The sequence below is a fragment of the Jaculus jaculus genome, chromosome 3, assembly GCF_020740685.1.
Source record: "Jaculus jaculus isolate mJacJac1 chromosome 3, mJacJac1.mat.Y.cur, whole genome shotgun sequence".
Lineage (NCBI taxonomy): Eukaryota > Metazoa > Chordata > Mammalia > Rodentia > Dipodidae > Jaculus > Jaculus jaculus.
In genome coordinates this window covers 2,413,422-2,418,877 of record NC_059104.1, presented here as the reverse complement: position 1 = coordinate 2,418,877, position 5,456 = coordinate 2,413,422, and the positions used below count along the sequence as shown (strand labels likewise).

Sequence of the window (5,456 nt, the reverse complement as noted above, 5' to 3'; positions counted from 1 at the left end):
GGTTCTTGGATCCAAACTCAGTTTCTTTTCTTTCTTTCTTTTTTTTTTTACTTCAACTATAATTTTACGTTTATCCACAACATGCTCGTGTAACTTCTTGACATACAAAGTAGGCTCTAAAACTCAGTTTCTTGTATTTGCACAACCTGGGACTTTGGTTTTGTTGCTCAGATGAATTTACTGGGTGGGGCGACCAGGGATTGAGTCATGTTTACATGAAGAAGGAAACAGACTTGCTCAGTGGAGGGCTGGCTCTGAACTTGAGGCCAGGCAGCAAGGATGCAGAGGCCAGCGTGAGGGTGCAATGTGTCAGTGGGTGCATTCCAGGCTCCACACCAGGCCCAGTCCTCACCCACCATGTTCGCTTTGGGGCATCAGCTCACTGGGCAGGTGTGGGTGACATAGTACTTGGGGTGTGCAGACAAGGGTTATCAGATGGGTTCTCCAGGGGCTGTCAGGCTCTGGAGCCCCATTGGCCCAGGTTCCCTGGCTGGCCCCATGTCCTGATCTGTCAGAGGCCTCCCCTGATAGAAGCAATGGGATCCAGGCTTAGCAGAGCTGGGCCTCATCTCCAGGAGGTAATGAAATCAGATCCTTGATGAATGGCAAATCAGAACCTGAAATAGCACCTGAGCCAGGAGGGTTGAGGTATTTTAGTATATGTGCTGCTGAAGTGAGCACAGGGTTGAGGTATTTTAGGAATAATATAATCACACCAAAAAAAAGACCCTACCTTGGAAAACCAAAAACAACAACAACAAAACCCCCAACAAAACAAAACAAAACAATCCTCATGTCTTTTTCTCTTGCCTCTGTCGTCTGCTTCATTATTCTGAACCTATAGCACGTTCTGTTTGTTTTGACCGACTTTTTGGAATCATGTTTCTGAGGAGGGCAGTCTTGGCAGCTCTGCTGTTTTCTCTGGCAATGCCTCTGTTCCTCCTTTGCTGGTGACTCCGCACTCCCCTGAGCGGAGGACAGGTCTTCCCTGTTTCCAGCCCAGGCTCTGGCCTCACCTGCCAGTCTCTGGCCTGCTCACCATCAGTCCTTTCCATCAGGAGTCTGGGCCGTGGCTAGGGTGAGCGTCCTGCTGGGGCAGCCACCCGGAGGTGGTGTTGAGAATGGCTGTCCTGGGCTTGGGTCCCTGGCTTGTGTGGTTAGTGGCATCTGTATTGCCATAGAAAGGGGCTGTGGGGAGGAAGTGACCTGAGGTCAGTGAGACCCAGATGATATAGATGGAAGAGCAAGCTGGGTCTCTTCCTCTTTGAAAAGGGCAAAGAAGCACCGAGTAAGCCAGTAGCTTCTAGAATCTTCTACGCACCATCACAGAGGCTATTTGAGGGTCCACTGCCAGACAGGCAGAGGCCTCTTCCCTCTCAGAAGGGAGGCCTTGCTTGTCACTAGCCCAGCAGTTCCCACAAAGGTTGATTTTTGGTTCTAAGTCTAAAACAGAACCCCAAATACTTCCTGGTCATTTTCTGGAAAACTCTCATCCCCATTCTTGTTAATCTATTTTCTCACCTTCATTATGGAAAATTCAGATTTTTCACATAAAGGAAAACGCATTCCTCCTCTGGATAGTGTTAAGTGCTTTAAAGAGAGCTTCCTTTCACGCTTTTGCTCTGCTCTTCCTTCAGGGATGGCGTACTTGCCAATGTTGTTAAAATGTACTGACAATGATTTACAATGAGAAAAATTAAGAAAATTCTACCTAGAGTTATTTCTTTTTCACAAGCTAAATGGGAAGAGAATTAAAACCACAGAGTCAAACTCCCTGGCAGTTCTTCAAACGATCAAACAGAGCTGCTGTATGGCCCTGAGATTCCGCACCTAGGCAGATTCAATCAGTGAGAGAAACCAAAACATAACACATGTGCGTGGACGTGCCCAGTGGCATTATCTGGAAATGCGCAGTTGGTAGAGGGCTTGTACCACATCATCCAGGTGTGGTGGCACACACACTCCAGGAAATACTGGCCCTGGGGGGTGGAGGCAGGAAGGTCATGACTTCAGGCCGGCCTCAGGTACATCATGAGACTGAGGCCAGCGGGGCTACCTAAGACCCTCCCTACCATACAGTGGACCACTGTTTGTCATGAAAGCAATGAAGCTTAAGATGAGCGGAGTGACATCATTAAGGCTCAGAAACAAAACCGAAAATCAGAGTAGTCTATGAGTAGGTGGCTTGTTTTGGCAGGTTTGGGTGACAGTGAGGGTGAAAGGTTGGTCTTTGTCTCACTAACCTACGGGCTTGTGTTTTTAAAATATTTATTTATTTGCAAGTAGAGAGAAAGAGAGAGAGAGACAGGCAGAATGGGTGACCCAGGGCCTCCAGCCATTGCAAATGAACTCCAGATGCACACACTACCTTGTGCATCTGGCTCTACATGGATCATTAGGCTTTGAGGACAAGCGCTTTAACCACTGAGCCACCTCTCCAGTCCCCCCCAGTCCTGTGTTTTGATGCCCCTTCCTGCCAAGTCCCATGAATAATGGCTTCTCCTGCACGCGATAGAATATTGAACACATTCCTGATTCCACGTTCCCAATCCAAGATCCTACTCCACCCCCTGGAGAAACGAGTGAGGAAGTCAGTGTGGGCCAGTGCCTTCCTCTCTGAACATCATGGATGCAGGTTCTGCCCTTGTCTGGAGGCTGCAGCCCGGGTTTCCCACAGACAGAGTCCTGTTCCAGATGACGTGTAGTCACAAATCGCAAAATGCAAGGGGGCTGGGGATTTAGCTCGGTGGATGAGCGCTTGCCTAGCAAGCACAAGGCCCTGGGTTCGAGCCTCAGCACCGGAAAAAAAGACAAAATGCAAGCATGCCAGTGAGAGGTTCTGGTGTGTCCAGTGAGAGGACGACTCAGGATGACCGTCAGCCTACACAAATCACAGGAGACTGAGGAAGGATGCAGCACACCCCCGCTTAGGGAACAGCTCCGTGGACGTGTGTGTTAAAGAGCTGATGGAGGGTAGCTGAGGAGAGAAGTTACCCCCATTTCCAGGGCTCTCTCACCATGCAGGAGAGCATGGTCAACGGGGACTGTGGCATTGTGGGAGACATTGTGGCAGGAAGACTGGGACAAAATGCCATCTGCAGCTCTTGCTCTTCACCCGAGGCTCAGGAGGTTGGTGGCGAGCGTTGCCCGTGCCTGGTTCTATGCTCCTGGGCTTGGAGGCACTCCGAGGAACACTTGCCAGCACACAGTCAAGTATTTCAGGCCCTGAGAAATGGCACCAAGGCCCGGTGCTCAGGGGTTAATGGCCAAGAATGTGCCTGGAACACTCCATCACACGGGTCAAAGGGCGGTTCTTAATTCTGCCACTCCCAAGCACCCGTCCAGATGCTAACCCGGAGACAGACCTGATGCTACCAGAAAGAAAGGGATTTGCTTACATTCTAGAAATGACTGTGATGTCCTCTTGTTGTATCATTCCCTTGATGAATAAAAAGTGGCCTTCTTTGTTCTTTTTGATTACTTTTGGTTTGAAGTCTATTTTATCAGATATTAATATAACCACACCAAAAAGTATGGAATGTTTCATGAATTTGCGAGTTATCCTTGCATGGGGCCATGAAATCTTTTCTGTACTGTTCCAATTTTAGAATATGTGCTGCCAAAGGGACCACTTCTTTTAAAAATTTATTACTTAGAGCCAGGCGTGGTGGCATACGCCTTTAATCCCAGCACTTGGGAGGCAGAGGTAAGAGGATCACCGTGAGTTCAAGGCCACCCTGAGATGACATAGGAAGTTCCAGGTTAGCCTGGGCTAGAGTGAGACCTTACTTCAACAAAAAACAACAACAAAAAATTCTTATTTATTTGCAAGGAGAGAGAAAGGAAAGCGAGAGAGAACGGGCACACCAGGGCCTCTAGCTATTGTAAACAAACTCCAGACACATGCACCACCTTGGGTGTGTGGCTTTACGTAGGTACTGGGGACTATGCAGGCAAGCATCTTAACCACTGAGCCATTTCCCCAGCTCACCTTCTGGAAATGAAAGGGGGTGTGTGTGTAAGTGCTCATGCACACACGCACACACTCATATAGATGTGTGCCATCACACTTGTGTGGAGGTCAGAGGACAACCACAGGTGTCAGTCCTTGCCATCTCCCTTTCCACTGCTGTGTTTGCCAGGCTAACTGGCCTGGCATTTGCAGCCTCCACCTCCCTTCTTGCTGTGGGCATGCTGGGTCACGACACCCGCGCTGCATCCAGCTTCACATGGGCTCTGGGGCTCTGCACTCAGGTACTTACATCTGAGTGGCAAGCATGTTGTCTGCTTTAGTCACTTTTTTTATAGCCTGATAGTTTTTTTTTAAAAAAAATTTTTGTTTATTTATTTATATATTTGAGAGCGACAGAGAGAAGGAGGCAGAGAGAGAGAGAAAGAGAGAATGGGTGCACCAGAGCTTCCAGCCTCTGTAAATGAACTCCAGATGCGTGCACCCCCTTGTGCATCAGGCTAACGTGGGTCCTGGGGAATTAAGCCTCGAACTGGGGTCTTTAGGTTTCACAGGCAAGCGCTTAACCGCTAAGCCATCTCTCCAGCCCTAGTTTTTTCTTTTTTTTTTGACCTATAACTTTAATGGAATTTTTGCAAAAGAATGTAAGGTACAAGCAAGTGTGGTGTTACTGTCAATAATGGAGAAGCGTCTGTGTCTGCCTTTCTCACCAGGTCTGCCCCCTTTCTACAAGGTGTCTAAAAATCTTGCCAGGATTCTCCCCTCCTTAGAGTCCCCTGGCAGGGCTCTGCCCTCAGTCCATACAGGGTGGTTTTGAGGCCCAACTTTGAGGGAGAAGCACTCTTTGATTATTGCACTGTGACAGCACACTCAGAGAGCATCCATTTCGAGCCCCAGAGTGGAAGAGGGTATACCAGAGACGTTGGTAAGGACTGCTGCTGGGTTGGGGGCATAGAGGCTGCTGCCTGCACGTCACTCCCACCCAGCCTCCCGTCTGCACAGCTGCCAGGAAGACGTGGGTCACGCTGATGTACGCGGCTCTGTGAGATGGGACCGAGCGATAGGGACGGTAAACACAGCGACAAGAGCCCGATGAGGCCGACGCCGGGCTTGGCTCGCTGTGAGTGGGCCCCAGAGAGCCTTTTGCAGCTGAGTAAACAGCTCCCAGGGCTGCGGCTGGCACTGCGATCCCGGGAGGAGCCAGGGTAAACACGGGGCCGCTCTGCACGCCCGAGGTCACGCTATTTCTACGGTTACTGCAGCAGCCCTGACGGCAGCTGCAAACGGAGAAGGCCGCTGTGGGTAGCAACCTGCTCAGGTTGCTTTAACCCTCCGCTGGCATAGGGTTTCAGGCCCAGGCCTGGAAAGTCTGTGGTGATGGGCCAAGGAAGAGGCCTTCTAAGTGATTCACGTGTTCCAGGGCAGCTGTTTTACATCAGCCCGGAGCAACACGGGTAAGAAAGAGACAGTACAAATGACCCAAGCA

The 5,456-nt window shown here is 49.9% G+C and overlaps 1 non-coding gene across 1 annotated transcript; it reads right to left on the bottom strand.

Moving 5' to 3' along the window:
• Positions 1 to 3,527: 3,527 nt before the first annotated feature.
• Positions 3,528 to 3,632, bottom strand: LOC123459738. Its single transcript, XR_006636487.1, has one exon. It is a non-coding gene; the product is annotated as a U6 spliceosomal RNA (small nuclear RNA).
• Positions 3,633 to 5,456: the final 1,824 nt, after the last annotated feature.